We start from the raw sequence: 22,106 nt of genomic DNA on the forward strand, positions 1-22,106 counted from the left end.
AGGTGCAACAGTGTTTTTGTATATGTTGATCAGTTCCACATAAAATTGATCTCCCAACATGGATTTGAATTCAATTGATCATTCTCAACATAAACAAAACTAACCCAACATGAAATTCATAAAGAAATCCATAAACTTAAACTTAGAAAAGATATTCTTGGGCTTCATGAATGAAAGGAGTCCATGAATGAACACTATGCATATCTTAGTTTGTGATTTCATGAAGATTGACGGAGAAACTTTCTTGGAATCGGATCTTCTATGAAAACCCTAGATTGTTCTTGAGAGGTTTTTGAGAGAAGAGAGTGTATTTTGGGTGAAGAGTGGTTGAATCACGTGTTAAAGGGCTTAAATAGGGGTGGGAAGTACTCCCTTTTAACCCTGGATGCGTTATTTAATTTTAGTAAATTTTTCCTTAAATAAACCCCTGGTGCAACGTGGCGTTATCGCGCCGTGTCACTGAAATTTGACAATTAGGAAACTGAGGGATGGCGCGACGTGGATCCATCACGTTGCCCCTTCTTTTGTGACTTGGAACTTTGGTGTGACTCGAAGGAAATCGCGCTAAGACACTGGAAAAGGACAATTCTAAATTTGGGCCCTGGCGTGATGCACCATAATTACGGACCCCTACTGGAATTTTCCAAATGCCATTTCCTCTTGTGGCGCGGCGCGCCACTGACTAATATGGCATTGTTTTACAATGGGAACTTAAAATAGTCGTAATTTCTGACTTGTTTATCGGATTTGGGTGAATCTTATATCGATGGAAAGCTTATTGAATTTCCCACCTGACAATAAGTGAAAATCTTGAAAATTCCTCATGGAATAACCACCATTAAATTTATAAGCTAATACTAGACATTCTTGAGATGAAATTTGCTAGGAAAAGTACGGGGTATTATAATATCTCCCCCTTGAGAACATTGATCCTCGAATGAGACTGACTGAGAGAGGGGAAAAGACAACTGATGTACATACTGAACATGAACAACTGGAACATAATCTCATGACTGACATGACTGACAAGCTAAACATATAATACTGAACATGCATATCTGATGCATGTGTAACTGATTCATGAATGCATGATTGAGTGTTTTGAAGAACTAAGTTTCTCACAATGAGAATGCATGTATGATGCATAATTACATAACTAAACTGATACATGAGTGCATGAATGAATATGAAATGGTACTTGATACCAAGTTTATAATGGGAATATGAGCATCAAACTGTATACCAAGTTTGTGATGAACACTGAACATGAAATAGAGTAAGCTTAAGGAGAACTGTTACCTTGAGCTTGATCTGAGTTGGAAAAGAAGAGGTGAGGATAGTTGGTATGCATTCCTGCCTCTACTTCCCAAGTAGCTCCCTTGACAGACTGATTTCGCCAAAGAAACTTAACTAGATTGACTTCTTTGTTCCTCAATCTACGAGTCTGATAGTCTAAGATTTTGACTGAAATCTCTTCATAAGAGAGAATGTTCTGAACATCAATTCTCTGAATAGGGACTACAACTGATGGGTCACCGATGCACTTCCTGATCAAAGAGACATGAAAAAATGGATGAACTGAGGCTAGATCTGAAGGTAATTCATGCTCAAAAGATAGCTTTCCAAATCAACTGAGAATCTTAAAAGGACCGACATATCGGGGACTAAGCTTTCCCTTCTTGCCAAATATCTTCACCCCTTTCATGGAAGAGATCTTTAGATAGACATAGTCACCAATCTCAAACTCGAGATATTTTCTACGAACATCTGCATAAGACTTCTATCAGCTCTGAGCAGCCCAGAGTCTTTCTTTGATCAACTGGGCTTTTTCTAAGGCTTCGAATACTAAGTCAGGCCCTATGACAGAGGCCTTACTAACTTCAAACCAACCAATTAGAGATCTACATCTCCTACCATAGAGAGCTTCGAATGGAGCCATCTTAATACTGGAATGATAGTTGTTGTTGTATGTAAACTCAATCAAAGGTAAGTGGTCATCCCAACTTCCCTTGAAATTGATTGCACACGCCATTAGAATATCTTCTAATGTCTGAATGGTTCTTTCTTCTTGACCATCTATCTGAGGATAAAAGGTTGTACTAAGATGAACATGGGTACCAAGACCCTTTTGGAATGCTTTCCAGAAATAAGAGGTGAACTGGGTACCTCTGTCTGAGATAATAGATAGCAAAACACCGTGCAATCTAACCAACTCCTTAATGTAGAGTTTGGCATAGTCCTCGGCTGAATAAGAGGTATGAACTGGAAGGAAATGGGCTGATTTGGTGATTTTATATACAATGACCCAGACTGAATCATACTGATGATGAGTTCGAGGCAAACCCATCACAAAGTCCATGTTCACAACTTCCCACTTCCAAGTAGGAATACTGAACTTCTGCATGGACCCACTAGGCTTTTGATGCTCTATCTTAACTTGCTGACATGTAGAATACTTTGCCACAAACTCGGCAATGTCTCTTTATATCCCATTCCACCAATAGATTTCCTACAAGTCGCGGTACATCTTTGTGGCCCCTGAATGAATAGAGTAGCGTGCACCATGCACTTCTACAAGAATTCACTACTTTAAGTCGTCTACACCTGGAACATAGAGACAACCCTGACAACGCAAAACACCATCTCCCCCTTGGGAGAAAACCTCTACTTTATGGTCTTGAACTGACTCTTTCAACTTGACAAGGCTGGGATCTCTATCTTGCTTTTCTTTTACCTCAGAAACTGGAGATGATTCTTAACTAATCTAAACCCATATATCACCCTCATCTATATCGACTAAGTGAATGCCTAGTCTAGCAAGCTGATGGACTTCCTGAGCTAACTTCTTCTTACTGTCCTTAACATGAGAAACACTACTCATGAATAGTCTACTGAGAGTGTCGGCCACTACGTTGGCCTTTCCCGGATAATAGAGCACACTCATGTCGTAATCTTTCAAGAGCTCTAACCACCTTATGTGATGAAGATTGAGATCATTCTAAGAAAATACATACTGAAGACTCTTTTGATCTGTGGACACATCTACATGAACACCGTATAGATAATGCCTTCAAATCTTTAAGGCAAATACTATGGTTGCTAACTCAATATCATGAGTAGGGTAATTCTTCTCATAGGGCTTAAGTTGTCTTAAGGAGTAGACTATGACCTTACCATTCTACATGATGACACAACCCAAACCTACTCTAGATGCATCATAATACACTACGAACCTATCTGGATCATTTGGAAGAGCTAAAACTAGAGCTGAGGTGAGTCGGGTCTTCAATTCCTGAAAACTCTTCTCGCAAGGATCTGACCACTAAAACTTGATTTTCTTATTAGTCAATCTGTACATAGGGGATGCAATAGAACAAAATCCATTAACAAACCATCTGTAATAATCATCAAAACCCAAGAAACTCCTAATATATGTGGAGAGATAGGTTTGGGCCAGTTTCTTACTGCTTCGATCTTTTGAGGATCAACTCTGATGCCATCACCGGAAATGATGTGACCAAGGAATTCTACTAACCTTAGCCAAAATTTTCACTTACAAAATTTGGCGAATAACTGATGATCTCTGAGAGTCTGAAGTACTGTCCTGAGATGGTCTGCATAATCACACTCACTATGGGAATAAACTAGAATATCATCTATGAAGGCTATGACAAACATGTCCAAGTACTACTTGAACACACGGTTCATCAAGTCCATGAAAGCGGATGGGGCATTGGTAAGACCAAATGATATAACTAAAAATTTGAAGTGACCATAGTGAGTTCAGAAAGTTGTTTTTGGAATGTCATATTCCCTTACTCTGAGCTGATGATAGCCAGATTTGAGATCTATCTTAGAGAAATAACTGGCACCCTTAAGTTGGTCAAACAAGTCTTTGATTCTAGGAAAATGATACCTGTTCTTGACCGTGACCTTATTGAGTTGGCGGTAGTCTATACACATTCTAAGAGAACCGTCTTTCTTGCACACAAATAATACTGAAGTGCCCTATGGGGAAATACTGGGCCTAATGAATCCCTTATCTAAAAGATCCTTTAATTGTTCTTTCAGTTCTCTGAGTTCTGCTGATGCCATTCTGCATGGCGGAATGGGTATTGGCTAAGTATCTGGAAGAAGATCAATACCGAAGTCTATTTCTCTTTTAGGAGGAATTCCTGGAAGATATTCGAGAAAGACATCTGAATATTCACCTACAACTGGAACTAATTCAAGGCCGGGAGTTTCAGAACTAGGCCCTTAACTCAAACAAGATGATAGGCACATCTTTTAGATATTATTTTTTGTGCCTGAAGGTAGGAAACAAGCTAACCTCTGAACACCGAAGTACTACCCATCCACTCAAGGATGGGTTCATTCGAAAACTAAAATTGGACTATTCTATTTCTGCAGTCGACTATGGCATAGTACGAATGAAGCCAATCCATGTAGAGAATGACATCAAAATCAGTCATCTCTAATTCAACTAAGTCTGCTAAAGTGACTTTCCAAAATATCATAACCAGGAAATTCCTGTGTACCCTCCTAGCTATGATGGTTTTACCCATTGGGGTAGAGACTTAAAAGGGCTCTGCTAGGATTTCGGAACTGATTTTGAAATTGCCTGCTATATAAGGAGTAACAAAAGACAAAGAAGCTCCTGGATCTAGCAAAGCGTAAACATGCACATGAAATATCTGTAACATACCAGTAAATACATCAGGAGAATTTTATTGATCTTGTCGAGACTAAAGAGTGTAGATACGATTTGGTCGTTGCCCACTAATAGAACTGGAGGTAGCACCCTACTGATTTGGGTAACCAGACTGAGCTGAGGAGCGATTTAGTGACCCTGGGGAGCTGGCTGAGGATAGTCTCTGACTTTGTGGCCTGGCTTGCCACATCTGAAACAAATATCACTGCTAGCTCTGCAAATACCTTGATGGTGTTTGCCATAAGTCTGGCAAAGAGGATAGATATGGGTACTGCTAACATTTCCCTGGGTCTTAGAGCCTGGTGTTGTATCTTTGTTACCCTCTCTGAACTTAGGAACTGGAGCACTGGCAAAAGAAGGAGATAAAACTGATGACTTAGGATAAAACTAAGAACGGTTTCCTCCTTCTGACTTAAGCTGAGCGAAGTTGGAACTACCTATCTTCGCTCTCTTATTCTATTTCTCCCTCATCTTAATATTTTTCTCCTTAATCTTATGATTATGAGTCATAAGCTTAGATAAAGTCATGTCACTATTCAACATGGCAGATCTGCAATCATTAACCACGCTATCATTCACCCCTGAAACGAACTTACTCATCCTTTCCCTGCTATCTGTAACCACATGAGGGGCATATATGGCTAATTGAGTAAACTTAAGAGAATACTCTTTCACTATTATATTGTCCTGCCTAAGGTTAATGAATTCTAATACGTTAGCTTCCCTATGCTCTAGGGGAAAAATCTATCAAGGAAAGCCAACACAAACTCCTCCCACTCAATTGGCCCTGCATCATCTACCCTCTCTAACTTTCATTTCTTGAACTAAGTGAGAGAAACTTCCTGCAACTGATTTACAGCTTGCTCAGCACACTCAATAGTAGTCACCACCATGATGTCTGTCAGTTTTTGCACCTGATCTAGGAATTCCTGAGGGTCCTCATCTATCTTAAACCCGAGAAAGAATAGAGGATTCATTTGGGTGAATTTTGAATCCTGGATGCAGCTGAATTGGCCACTAGATTGGTTGGAATGACAGTTGTTCCTTTATTCTGAGCAGCAATTGAATTAGCAAGAGTAGTGAATACAGCTCAAAACTCTGCATGAGAAACATGATCATCCAAAGGATCTTCAGGCTGAAGGGCAGACTGATTTCCATTTTTTCTTTTAGGAGGCATGTTCTATAGAAGAAAGAGAGAAATGGATTAGACTGAGAGATTGACTTGAGATTATGCTCACTAGCACAACATGAATACTGAAAGAGGGGAAACTGTTCCTAAAATATCTTATAGCCTCTTGTACATAAATGTAGAGCTCAACACACCCATGTACAAGACTCTCCTAGATGCGGCTTTCAAACTTCCTATGACTTTATTGAACCTTAGACTCTAATACCAAGTTTGTAATGCCCCAAATCTGGTACCCAAAATACTACACGATGCTCATGACCCTAAAGGACCACAAGCTAACCCATGACTGATATCTGTATACTGCATAAAATACTTAATAATGCAGAAACATGAACAGAAAAGCCATAAGGTTCACATAACTGAAGTAAAATATAACATCTAATTAGGGTATGAAATACCCAAAACAAAACTAAAAATACTGAAGTCTGAAACATGATAATATAGAAAGCCTCTAACTGACTGAACTGTCTGAGTAAGGAGTTGATGGTACATGTCCCCAACTAACTCCAACTAATAAACTAACTAATGAGATAATAGATAAATAATCATGTCCTCGAATGATGAGGACTCTCTTCTAACTCTGACTGCTGAAACTGGAATCTAATACTGATCTGGAGCTCGTGTCTCTAAACCTATGGTATAAGACACCATAGCTCAAATTCATTAGTACTTTGAATGTACTGGTATGCATATGGGGTAGGCTGAATGCATGGGGTTCATATGCATGAACAATATCGGCTGACTGACTAATATGAATGTGAGAATACATGCATGCAACTATATCTGAAATCTTGATAATATGAGTACTGAATCTGAATACTGATAACATGACATACTGATAACTGATATATCTAATAACATGAGTGACTATATCTGACAGTCCTGAATTTAGTGGAACTATCTGAGTTCTATATTGTGTCTGAGTTGACTATATCTGATAGCCCTAAATTCTGATGTACTATTTGAGTTGTTTTACTGAGACTGAGACTGAAACTGTGGGAGGTAGTCATCTAATTGATATGCCCCAAATGATGCATTATAGCTGAATTGGGGTCAAATCTATTCCGTAATTAGAAGGGTGTCAATACCGCACCACTAGTAAGGACAACATATGAGTGACCCTAATATAACAGGTAACTCTAGTGAGAATGGTAGGAACCTCATATAGCAGGCTAAGCCACCTTATCTACCCTTATATAGCAGGCTATGATGTCTCAACCTATGTTGGCTACATAGTTCTGGAATAAAAGGATTACTTCTAAGAATCACACCCTCATATAACAGGTGAGTTCCCATCCTTGGGTTCACTCGGTGCTAATTTCTACTCCCATCTGAATATACACTTAACATAATTTACTGAACTGAACATAGACTGAGTTACTGAATTCCGTTGATTGGTGGAATATTACTAATATCTGACAACTGACTAAGTTCATAAGATCATGGAGATTTCCTGATTCATAAGACTGTCTAAAGTCTAAGGATTCAAAGCTTGACTAAGAGTATCGTGGAAACATAACATAGCTCTAAGCACACAGCTAATGTATCGGGTACAAGTACCCCCAAGACTCGATGGAAGGAAACAGACCAACCATAACTTACTTGAACATATAACTAACATCATAATCAATAATACATTTATAGAAGCATTCCATCAAAACATGTGATAGGCATAACTTGAACATACATGGGTTTTTATGATATCATACAAGTTGGGCATTGTTCCTTCATCTAGGCATTTAATCAAACACATGGTAGGCATACCACATGTACACAACATTATACAACAATTAATCATTATGATTCATCTCTAATTTCATCATCCTTGGGTTTATTTATAGGTTCACATAAATATACATCTATGCAAATCAATTCCACATAAAATTGATCACCCAACATGGATTTAAATTCAATTGATCAGTCTCAACATAAACAAAACTAACCCAACATGAAATTCATAAAAAAAAAGCCATAAACTTAAACTTAGAAAAGAGATTCTTGGGCTTCATGGATGAAAGGAGTCCATGAATGAACACTACACATACCTTAGCTCGTGATTTTGTGAAGATTGATGGAGAAACTTTCGTGGAATTGGATCATCTATAAAAACTCTAGCTTGTTCTTGAAAGGTTTTTGAGAGAAGAGAGTGTATTTTAGGTGAAGAATGGTTGACTCATTTGTTAAAGGGCTTAAATAGGGGTGGAAAGTTGACCCTTTTAACCCTGGACGTGTCATTTAATTTTAGTAAAATTTTCCAGAACTGAACCCCTAGCGCGATGCGGCGCTATCGTGCCATGTCACTAGAATTTGAAAATTGGGAAACTGAGGGATGGCGCGACATGGATCCATCGCATTTCCCCTTCTTTTGCGACCTGGAACTTTAGCGCGATGTGGAGGAAATCGCGCTAAGACACTAGAAAAGAATAATTCTGAATTTGGGCCCTAGCGCGATGCACCATAATTGCGTACCCATACTGGAATTTTCCAAATGCCATTTTCTCTTGTGGTGCGGCGCGCAACTTACTAATATGGCATTGGTTTATGATGAGAACTTAAAATAGTCGTAACTTCTGACTCGGTTATCGGATTTGGGAGAATCTTATATCGATGGAAAGCTTATTGAATTTCCCACATGACAAGAAGTTAAAATCTTGAAAAGTACTCTTGGAATAACCATTATTCAATTTAGAAGCTAATACCAGACATTCTTGAGATGAAATTTGCTAGGAAAAGTACGGGGTATTACAACTACATTTCCTTCTACATTCTCTAACACAGAGGAGATCCCTTTCTTTCCTGCTATACATCTAGAACATCTGCTATCAATCTCTCCTTTTAATAGATCTTGCAGACATGTTCTTGTAAAATAAGAAGATTAATTCTTCTTAGGTACCCAAGTGGTGATGGGTCCTTATGGGTTAGTTGTGCTTCCCATGGGCTTCCAAATCCATATACTTTTAGGCTTATGCTTCTAGCTATAGGATTTGTTCCCTCTTTGTCCATAGGTAAAATAGACAGGTCCTCGAGAGGATAAAAAGTTTTTATCATATTTAAACGACTAAAAAGGAATTCGAATAGTTTTTGAAAGAATTTGATCTTACAAACGATTTTAATGAATCTAGCAAACATTGTTTCAATGTCCTCATTTTCTTCCATTCTGAGTAGTCTGTACTCATTGACCAGGTCAAGAATTTTTGACTTCATTACTTTGGTGGTTCCTTCATAGGTTACCTCCAATTTGTCCTATATTTCTTTTGTAGTTTCATAAGTTGATATATTTTCATATTCTTCCCTGCTAACTCCACACAAAAGTAAACTTATAGCATATGCATTAGTTTGAATTACCTCTTGTTTTTCTTTAGTGAACTCAAAGCTTTCAAGCACTTCTAAATCAGTACTACTAGATTCCTGGTCTTTGTCCTTTGACTTTTCCTTAAGTTTTGGAATTGGCTTTGGACCCTTCCGATGACAACCCAGTCTTGGAAGTCGTTTGATTGGACAAAAATTCTGAACCTATTTTTTGAGTAAGATTAATATTTCCCCTTAAAGTATTGTAGTCTTGTGGATCAGTGACCATCCTAAGGAAGAGCACCAGGTATCTGATAATTTGCTATTTGATCTTTGCTCACTTGCAGTTAAGTAATGCAGCTGGTGGGACCTTGCTCTAATATCGATTGAAATTCAAGAGGGGGTGAATTAAAATTTCCTTCTGTGAGTCGACTACAGACTCCTCACAGTCGACTCGCCCGTAGATCAGAACATTTCACAAATAGATTAAATTTAGAACAGTCAAGTAAGTAAATAACAAAATTTAAAGTAATAACACAAAGATTTATCCTAGTTCGAAACACCAATGTAGTGCCTACGTTTAGTCCTCTTGGATTTCAAAGTTTTCTTAGATCATTGAAAGTTTGGTTCGAGTACAATGATAGGAAACAATTTTTGAAGACTTATTTTGCCCTTCAGATCTTGTAACATAGCTTCATTTGGTGTTACAAAGTTGACTCAATCCTACTCTTTATATATCAATTGTAAACTAAATTTACAGAGCTTTGTGAGACTAAGAAAGAGACACCTTGAATTTTCTCCATGAAGTTACGTAACCCGTGTCTGTCTTCAGTCTTTTTTATTTTAGTCTTCGACTACTACTCTTCACAAGGAAACCCAAGATATTTCTTCTCAATCAAAGATTTAAATTGATTCCTTGATTGAGGAATGTAGCCATTTTATATGTCCTTATACGGGTTTGGATCACATTCATATCAGATATGTATGTGATCTAACTTTCCTTTTAGTCTTGTAGAGATTGATGTCCATGTGAAATTTGTGGCCTTTCTTTCTTTTGTTTAGATCCCGATTGATTTTTTGATGGATCTAGTCTATCGTGATTCTAGGATGGTGATTCTCCTTCTATTTCTAAGATATTTGATTAATTTACTTTCCATGCTTGTTTGAGTGTCGTTATCTTCTTATTATTGGGTGTCCTTTAATTCCTTTCTATGCTTATTTGAGTGTCATGATCTTCTTATGATTGGATGTCATTCTATTCCTAGAGCTGGCTTCCTTCATTAGTAGTTTTCAATATCCTGTAAAGATCCACTTGTTACTTTGTCATTATTAAAATATAAACTTTGGAGGCTAACATCAGGTATCACTGCCTTGAAGACTATTTTAGGCCATATATTGATCTGTTTAATTTATAAATCTTCTTTTCTTGGCCTATAACAATAAAATCTACAGATGGTTCCATGTAGATTTCCTCGTTTAGTTCTCCATTGAGAAAAGAGATATTCACACCCATTTGGTGTAATTCTAAATCCAAACATGCAACAATAGCCAAAATTAAGTGAATTGAGTAAATGATTTGCGTTTAACTTTGAGACTCTATTTATTCCCAATAGCTCTATTCCTAGAAGGAAGGTCAACTAAATCCTAGACTTTATTGGTTTTCATGGACTCTAATTCTTCTTTCATCACTTTTATTCAATCATCTATTTCAGGGCTTGACAAAGTCTTAGTCATAGAATTAGGTTCATCCAATTCTGTGGGAGATACCAAGGAAACATAATCCACAATCTCATAAGATCGTTTACGTATACCTTTTCTGGTACTCTGACATGATTGAAGTTCAGATTCCTTAATAGGATTTTGGGGATTCACAACTCCTACTTGGACTAACAATTATTTCTTAATCTATTGAACTATCATGCATGTCCAACGATATTATTTGATCAACTGAATTCAATATTTTGTAAAGAGTCTCATTTTTTGTTATTTCACCCCTTTTGAAAAAATCACTTTCCAGGCTTGTGACATCTCATAATTAAATCTCTACAGTACTTCCATCTTCCAATTCACCAATGAACACATATCTTTTGGATTTTTATGAGTATCTAATAAAGATACCTTTCTTTCCTTTTGGACTTAGTTTTCCAAACTTACCATATTGATATTCAATATAAACAACACATCTCCAAGGTTGTAGATTGGTTTATTACCAGTCCATAGTTCAAAGGTGTATAGGGTACTGATTTAGAAGGCACTTTATTCAATATGTAGTCCGCACTTAATGATGCATCTCCCCGAAAAGAGATTGATAAATTTGTTTGTGCCATCATGGACCTTGTCATATCCAACAATGTTCTATTCCTTCTCTCAGCTACACAATTTTGTTGAGGTGTATAAGGAGTAGTTAATTGTTTGATAATTTCTTTTCCAATACACAGTTCTTCAAACTGTTTTGACAAATATTCATAATCTCTATCGGTTCTTAAAGACATTATACTTTTTATCTAATTGATTTTCAACTTCATTCATATATCTTTCGAAGCATTCTAGTGCTTCAAATTTATGAGAGATCAAATATACATAACCAAAGTACGTGAAATCATCAATAAATGTAATGATATACAAATCACCAGACCTTGCTCTTACATTCATTGGACCATAGATATTAGAATAGATTAATTGTAGTGGGAGTTCAACTCTTTTGGCCTTCCCAAATGATTTATGTGTTATCTTTCTGGTAAGACAATTTTCACAAGTTGGCATATTAATTTTGGAGAAAGAATCTATATGTCCAACCTATGCGTCCTTTCTTTGGCAATCTATTCATTCATTCCTGCCCTATATGACCCAATCTAGCATGCCATGTAAGTATATCAACATCATTATTACTATAATAACATGACATTACACTACAGTTAACATAATAGTCATAAGCTGAAGGATTATAATCTAAAATAATAAAGTGATCATAATGATGTCCAAAACTATAAAAAAAAATATTATCTAGAGTTATTCTTACACTATTGCAACTAAAAATTAAAAGAAAACCAACATCTAAAAGAATAGACACAGACACTAAGTTACGTCGAATCACTGGAGCATATAAGACATCATGCAACATCAAAGATCGTCCTTCATGTAAGTCTACTTTGAAAGTTCCAATCCCTTTGACTTTAAGTATTGCATTATTTCCTACATAAATTCACCTTGATCTAGGTGAAACTCGACAAAACTCTAAATATGCTTCTCAATCTTGACTTATATGGTTGGTGACTCTTGAGTCTACAATCCACAGAGGATAAGATTCAATTAATAAAATAGTGCTAGAAAAATATGTAGCACGTAGAGATGCATTTAGAAATGCTATCTTTCTCTGCTCAGGACATTCAAGAGTAAAATGTTCCAAAACTTGGAAATTGTAGCACTTTATCTTGCTCTTGTCATTCTTCATGAAAAAACTTTGTTCCTTCTTGAAATTTGTCTTGTTCTTTTCTCGGAGGGTCCTTCTTTAGTCTCTTTACCCTTCCCATTCTTTTTCTAATTCTTCTTGCACTTGAAGCTTGAAGACTTCTTGTCACTTGATTCTGCCATAAAGGCACTAGAAGTAGCTTTAACAGCACCAAGACGCTTATTCTTCAAGTTCAACATGACAAGCAACATCAAAAAATATTTTGATGTTATCACTGTAGGTTAAGTTAACCTTCAAGTGTTCCCAACTATTGGAAAGACATTGTTCGTGGGTGTCCTTAGGACGATTAGAGCTACACAGTCTAGGTTAATGATTTTAAATCTCACGAGCAATAGAAAATTCCTCACATTCATGAATAAGATCATCAACCACAAAACTTACAATGATTCCACGTCCAATGGAATCAACCTTTTCCCAAGCCTTATAAGCTTCAAGGTTTCTTCTGTGTTGTAAAGTGTTACCCTCTTCTGGTAGACATAATATGTGATTAATACTTTCAAGAGAATTTTTCTCTACTAGTACATACCATATTTTACGACTCCAAACGTCGTAGTTTCCACCATTTAGTTTTTCTCCTTTATTCAAGCCGGAAATTATATTTTTTGATACCATGTCTGTTATTAAAAGACAATCATACAAGTATTTTACCTATTATGCTTACATATTACATATTCAAGCAAATCATTTCACATAAAGGTTTCATGTTTAGCGTAAAATCAAAAGGATACTTTAAGTATCTGATCATCATTTACGAACTCAACATTTGATCAAAATTAAAAAATAATTTCTTAATGTATATTACAATGATAGATTTTAATTAAGTCTTTGTACACTTAAATAAATGAATTAAATTCATATAAATAGAGATAAACAACTTAATATATAAAGTTAATAAACAAATTCAAATTACAAGTCAATTTAAAGAGGAAAATCATCCCAAAAATATTTGAGACGACTTATATACACCCATAAAGACTCGCTAGGCCAAATCTCGTGATAATCTATAATTAATCTCTCATACGAAGGATCACGAAGAGAATTCGGTAAAATAGCTAAAGCTTTTCAATATGAGACTTCTACACAATTTTCTAGTTCTACACGTTCTAATTCAACCAAATGAATAAAATTAGCAACTGTAATACTAGAGGACATCTTAAAAGACTTGAACTATTTTAGTTTATTTCTTTTTCCCTTCGTATAGACCTATTATTCCACAATAAATATTATGTCATCCAGATGATACTATTTTGTATGATCTTACGACCTCGAAAACATGTCCTTCGACGGTGTGCTATTCTCCACTTTGTCTCTTTGCTCCACATCCTAAACTCCCACTTGGAGTGATTCGAGTTTGTCCCTGTTCAGCCAAGTCTGAAATAGAAATCAAGAAACAATATGAATGGTTGAACCAATCAATGTGACATTTTATGTCACAATTTATTGTAGAAGGAAAAATCCATTAAAGAGAAATTAGGGACAAAATAAGACAAAATTAAGATTAAGATCAATCTTAACCACATTTAAATGAAAAACTTGATCATAGTCAAATAAAAAATAATGTATAATGAAAGTAATTACAGTTTGAAAAAAATAATTATAGTGTATCGCGATTTTCAAAATATTATTCGAGACGGTTCCTTTAAAGTGCACAATACTTTCTCTTTCTCATAAAAATTTAATAAAATAATTCTCTTTAGCCTCACAAACAAAAATATATACGGTACAATTACCATATTAAAAACAGATCTACTACAATAAAGCACTTAACTATTACTTTTCCCAGTGAAATTATATTCTAAGTGCTCTGCATATATGCAAAAGTATATCCTCCACAAAAGCACTATAATTATTTCTATTTCCAAGAACAAGAAAGTGCACTAGCTTTTATAGTCATTCCCATAAATTCGAAAAAGCCCTCTCTCTTTACATCACCAAATTGAAAAAAATCTATAATGTTTATCATCTTCTACATTTCTTCAAAAAAAAAAAAAAATACTTAAAGAAAGACAGAGAAACAGAGGTAAAACAATAACTCACTCTACTTCTTAAAAAATTTCATATTTAGATTTGTGGAGACATACAAACACATATTTATAATTAGATTTGTGGCACAATGGAAGCGCATCTGAATTTAGATAAAAAGGATGAGTACTTGATTTATGTTGGATTCAAAATCTTGATCTTGATTTGATTAGAGTTAGAGTTATAGAATTAGAATTAGAATTAGATTTAAAGTTAAAAAATTTACCTACGAAAATATTAAATTAATTATGCGAAGACCATTTAAAAATAGAGAAGCCTTTAGAAAAATTAAAGAATCCTTAATTAGTAATTATTCGGAATATATAAGTCTAAATAAAACAAAAGAAAATCCACAAAAACTAGCCTATTTAATTACATTAATATCTAGTATTGAATCAAAATTAATAACACATTTAAAATCTAGAAGAATGAAACATATACCACCTAATTATGATAAAATTAGATTTAGATATCCACCGAGATATTATAAATATAATTTAAAATGAACAAGGTACAACAATATAAAGAATTAAAACAAATTATCTCTGAAAATCGTAAAGAATTAAAAATAAGAATAGAAAGACTAAATTATAATATATTTGTCGGAGTTAGTAAAAATTCAATAATTACGCAAAAAGATGAAATATCAAAATTAGAATCACAAATAGATAGCTTAGAATATATATATCAACATGAACTATTCACAATAAAATGAACAAAGAAGAATTTATAATAGATGAAAAATATATGAAAACTACGAAGGATCAAAAATAAAAATAGTATTTTCTAATCTAGGACGAAGATATAAGAAAATAGGTGAACATTTATATCTAATGTTAGAAAAGGAAGAATTAAAATTAGAAGATAAATTAACAGCAATGGTAAGAATAGAAAAAGAAAATGAAGAGATAGATAGGAAAAAAGAAATAGAAAAAATAAAACAACAAACTACGGAAGAAATACGAAAAATAGAAGAAACCAAAAATAGTAGAATTGCTGAACTAGAAAAAGAATTACAAATGTTAAAAGAACTGTATGAACAAAGACAGAAAGAAAAAGAAGAAAAAGATAGAGAACAGAAATTACTAAATGAGATAAATCAATTTAAGGAAAAATTAGAAATAAAAAACGAAGAATTAGAAATAAATAATATAGATGTTGAAGAAACAGATAATTATGAGTCCGAAGATAGTGAAACATACACAGAAATATTAACAAATACAAAAAATTTAGAAATCAATGAAGAACAAAATATTAATGAGGAAAACTTAGAAAATACCCAAACAGAAATAAATACTCTTGATAAAAAAGAAAATGAAAATATAATACCTAAAACAACAGAAATAAGAAAACCTATATATTATAAGAATAAGTTTAAAAAATATAATGAATATGATAAATGGATACCAAAACAAATAGTAAATAAAAATTATAACTTTTTAGATCTAGATTGTGTAATAGATACAGAAAAAACAATACAATTATGGATAGGATATATGACAAAACAATTATTAGATAATAATATAAATATAACAGATGCACCGGAATATATAGAAAAAACATTAATAGGATCAGTAAAACTATGGTTTGCAAATCTAACCGAAAATAGCAAAAAAGTATTAAGAACTAATAAACCTATAGAAGGAACATCATCGACAACAACTAAACTAACACCTATAGAATTATTAAAAAAATATGAAACAGCTATAAAAGATGAATTTGGTAGTACGACAACAATTGAAGAAGAACAAAATGAAGAAAAAGATACAAATAGAAATTTAATGTTAAAATTAGCAATATGTAATATGTGTTATATAGATGAATATACTTGCGCATTTAAAGAATATTATTACAAAGGAGCATATAGTATAGAAGAAAGTAAAGAAATAAGAAAATTATATTTTAATAAATTACCCGAGCCATTTAGTTCAAAAATAATAAAAAGTTGGAAAGAAGCAAAAATAGTAGATACGTTAGGAGCAAGAATAAAATATTTACAACAATGGTATAGAAACTTATGTGAAAAATATAGAGAAGAATTAAAAATGGAAAAAACATTAATAAGAAATTTAGCTTGTTGCAAAAATAAAATAGCACCCCAATTTGGATGCGAAGAAAGATATTATAAGAAAAGAAAAAGACATAAGAAATATAAGAAATATAAAAAATCAAAATATAAATATAAAAAACCAAGAAAAAGATATTATGTAAAAAATTATAAACATAAAAGACCATATAGAAAGAAGAAATCTATAAAAGAATGTACTTATTATAATTGTGGAAAGTTAGGACATTTAGCTAGAGATTGTAAATTACCTAAAAATCCAAAAAATAAACAAATATCAGAAATAAAAATAGAAAATACCGAATACATGCAGATAGATTATATAGATTATGAATTAGAAAGTGAAGATAGTATATATGAAATTTCAGAAAATGAAATAGAAAATGAACTAGATAGCGAAATAGATGAATCAAATGACTGAAGAAGATATAAAAATAATAACAAAAGAAGAATATTTAAATGATGAAGGAACGGAACAAAAAATAATATTTGACAGTAATATATTTGATGAAATAAAAGGAAAAGAATTGGATTTAAGTGTAGAAAAAATATTTAAAATACCAACAATAAAAAATATTTTTACTAGGAAAAAAGATGAATATTATGTAGTGTGCCAAAAAGAACATGTAATAGACTGCAGATATGCAAAAGGAAAAAGCTAGTATACCACTGGTAACAAAAAGAATAATTAATAAAGAAATAAATGATATAAAAAGTAAAGGAGATCCAATAAAATATGTACACCTTGGAGGTACAGAGATATTAATAAAAGCATGTTTTAGAGAAGGAATAGATACACCAATAGAATTATATTTAGCAGACGATAGAATTATAAAACCTATAGAAAAAAGCATAATAACTGCCGTAAAAGGAAATCTAATATACCAAAAATTTAAATTTATAATAAGTGCAAATTATTCAGTAGCAGTAACAGATAGGAATATAGATAAATCACTAGTATTATATTGGAAAATATCAGGAATAGAGTTAACCCCAGGAAGTAAAATATTTACAGCAAGATGTAAAAACCTATATGTATTAACAACAAAACATAAAATAACAGGAAAAAATAAGATTAACAAAATACAAATAAAAAGCCCATTTGAACAAATAGTAAAAACAATAGATTATAATGACTATACCTATAGAGACATAGATACAGAAGCAAATTTAGAAATAGTAAATGATAGAATAAGTACAACGAAAAGAATAGCTAATGAAAAGCCAGAATCATCAAGCTCATCAAAAAGAACAAGTTATGAAACAAATTCAATAAGTAATTTAAACCAATATTACATAACGGGAAAAATAAATGAAAAAGAATATTTAATACTTTTAAATACAGGACAAGAAGAAAATCATATAGCAAAATATCTAGTAAAAAATGAAGAAATAAAAACTGACAATGATATATGCCCAGACTTACCAAGAAGTTTAATAAATAATAAAAATCTAGCAGAAAAAGACATAATATTAGGAGTTAGAAAATTAAAAATAGAATTCGAAGTAAAAGAAGAAATGCAAAAAGCAGATATAATATTAGGAATAAAATGGTTGGAACAAGTAAAACCATATAATATAGAACATACACAATTAACCTTAACATATAACAAAGAAAAGTTATTCTTAAAAAGAGCCTTAACATGAAATGAAGATACATGTATTAATGAAGATAGTAGTAGAAGGATATTACAGTAGATATTATACGCCTATGATAGATACAGGAGCAGAAGCTAATTTATGTAGATATAATTGCTTACCAGAAAGCAAATGGGATAAACTAAAAACACCAATAATAGTTAAAGGATTTAATAATGAAGGAAGCTTAATTACTTATAAAGCTAGAAATGTAAAAATACAAGTATGGGATAAGATATTAACAATAGAAGAAATTTATAACTATGAATTAACATCAAAAGATATACTTTTAGGAATGCCATTTTTAGATAAATTATACCCACATATAATAACCAAAACAGACTGGTGGTTTACAACACCATGCAAACAAAAAGTAAGAGAAAAAAGAGTTAATAATAAAATAAGAAAGAAAACTGATTGGATAAAAGGAAGTGAAAAAATTACACAAAAGTTAGAAAATATAAACAATACTGAAGATACAGTAGAACTAGTAGTATTTTCGATAAATAAAACAGAAATAACTATATTTTCAATTAATAAAATAGAAATAATCCAGAAAAAATTAGAACAATTATATAGTGAAGATCCATTAAAAGGATGGGAAAAACACAAAACTACTATAAAAATTGAATTAATAGATAAAAATAGCATAATCACACAAAAACCATTAACATATAATTTTGATGATTTAAAAGAATTTAAAATGCACATAGATGAATTATTAGAAAAACAATATATACAAAAAAGTAATAGTAAACATAACAGTCCAGCATTTATAGTAAATAAACATAGTGAACAAAAAAGAGGAAAAAGTAGGATGGTTATTGACTATAGAAATTTAAATGCAAAAACTATAACATATAATTACCCGATACCAAACAAGATATTAAAAATAAGACAAATTCAAGGATATAATTATTTTAGCAAATTTGATTGTAAATCAGGATTTTACCACCTAAAGTTAGAAGAAGAATCTAAAGAATTAACCGCATTTACGGTACCACAAGGATTTTATGAATGGAACGTGTTACCATTTGGATATAAAAATGCACCAGGTAGATATCAACATTTTATGGATAATTATTTTAAACAATTATCTAATTGTATAGTATACATAGATGATATATTATTATATACAAAAACTAAAGAAGAACATTTAAAATTATTAGAACAGTTCACAGATATAATAGAAAAATCAGGAATAAGTCTAAGCAAAAAGAAAGCTGAAATTATGAAAAACCAGATAGAATTTTTAGGAATACAAATAGATAAAAGTGGAGTAAAAATGCAACAACATATAGTACAAAAAATAATAAATTCGAAAGAAGAATTAGATACAAAAAAGAAATTACAATCATTTTTAGGATTAGTAAACCAAGTAAGAGAATATATTCCAAAGTTAGCAGAAACCTTAAAACCACTGCAGAAAAAATTAAAAAAGGATATAGAATATAATTATGATGAAAAAGATAAAAAAACAAGTTCAAAAAATAAAATTACTTTGTAGAGAATTACCAAAATTGCAATTTCCAGATGAAAATAAAAAATTTATATATATAGTAGAAGCAGATGCAAGTGAATATAGTTACGGAGGAGTACTTATATATCGATATGAAGCAGAAAAAATAGAACATCATTGTAGATATTACTCAGGTACGTTCAACGAGACAGAAATAAAATGGGAAATAAATAGAAAAGAGTTATGTTCATTATATAAATGTTTATTAGCATTTGAGCCATATATTGTGTATAACAAATTTATTGTACGAACAGATAATACACAGGTACACTGGTGGCTAACAAAGAAAATACAAAATTCAGTTACAACAAAAGAAATTCGGAGACTAGTTTTAAATATATTAAATTTCACATTTACAATTGAAGTTATCAGTACTAACAAAAATGTTATTGCAGATTACATATCAAGACAAAGCTACACAGACTGAAATAGTAGAGGAAGATACTCTAGAAAAAATACTTAACACCCTAACTACGCTTTCAATGAAAGTAGACAGTATGGGTAATGAGATAGAAAAGCTAAAGACTAATGAAGATAAACTGAAGTCTATAGCTACAAATCAGCTAACTCAGCAGTGTGCAGAGCTATGTCGATCGGAAGACATTAAAAATCCAGAGCTAGAAGGAGACGTTGGGACACTCCATAAAACCCATAACATTTGTCAATCTACTTCTGCAGGTACAAGCAAAGGAGTTAATAAGCCAAGATACCAGAATGCAAATATGAATAAAATATTCGAAAAACCATTTACCCCTAAAACACAAAAAGACCATTTATTCATACCCCCACAAGTTAATACATACCGAGATAGCCTAAACCAAGACAAAAAAGTATACAACTACACAGCCCAGAAATACATAGAAAATATATACAGAGTACAAACCTTTCTAAACCATAACCCTAGAGCTACAGACATCAAAGAACCAAATACCAAGTATATAACCCAAAAATTACAAGGATACAATAAACTGATAGCACTACCCAAAACTAACCCAAGCCTAGTTAAAACTTGTTTTGACTATGGACTACTAAATACCATATATACCCACGACGGAGAAGAGCTAACAGCTATGGAAGAATTATACAAGATATTTACTACCTATAAAAGAATAACAAAAGGAAATTTATTTTATATAAAGTGTTATACTGCACCAGTAGAGATATTATATGATGAGATAAAACCAGTGATACAAGTTGTAAAGATAGGACTGACAAGAGATATGATTATACCAGAAGATATATCGCAACAACCGGAGATACCTAGAATCGAGATACCAGATTTTTATGCAAATAAAAGACTTATTGGACTAGCTACAATCATACAAGAACTAGCAAATAACTACGCTAACGGAAATCCAATATGGAGCTACTACTCAAGAGATCACCAAATGATATATTCAAATTCGAAAGAACTAAGACAAGCAGATATGGAAGACGTAAGGCAATGGATACTGACGCTACTTAACCCAGAAAAACAATCTACCGCACGAGCAATAAAAAAGGGATTTATTTCAGACGGACTGCTAACAAGATACTGTAAGATAATCGGACATAAATATCCAGACCACCAATGTTCGAGGTGCAATGGAGAAGATAATATTATTCCAGAGGTACATCTAGAATAAGGAAGATAAAATGCCAGCTGGAAAGATAAGATAAAGAGCAATAATGGAGCAGATACAGAGCAATAATGGAACAGATACGACAAAAATCAACGAAGACAAGATACTGTACAAAAGAAGAATTATTGTAACAAAAGTCTTGATGTACATTAAATTATTGTAACAAAAGTCTTGATGTATATTAAATAAGTTGTAAGAAACTTTACGTAAAGTAGATTAGAAAATTAGGAAAGTTAAATGGGGATAGGCCCCACTTTTTTGACTTTTTATTACTTTTTAGAAACAGGAAACATGTAAAGATTCACATTTTCGTTCTATATATATCAGAGGCAGAAGGCTTTGCAAAGGCAAGCCTTCATGCGTTGAAGCAACCGCTCTCTCCAATCCACAAAAAAAAAATACTCAGTTAATTAGATAAATATACTCCAATGGAAAAAGCTATGGAACAACAAAATTCAGAAACATCAAAGCTACCCGAACAGGTATATCTATTTATAATTATGAATAGCTAATTTCATAATTCCCAACAATCATGATATGATAAAATAAATTCATATTAGTTACTTTATAGTAGAATTATTCG

The sequence above is a fragment of the Capsicum annuum genome, chromosome 7 (genome assembly GCF_002878395.1).
Source record: "Capsicum annuum cultivar UCD-10X-F1 chromosome 7, UCD10Xv1.1, whole genome shotgun sequence".
Taxonomy (NCBI): Eukaryota; Viridiplantae; Streptophyta; class Magnoliopsida; order Solanales; family Solanaceae; genus Capsicum; species Capsicum annuum.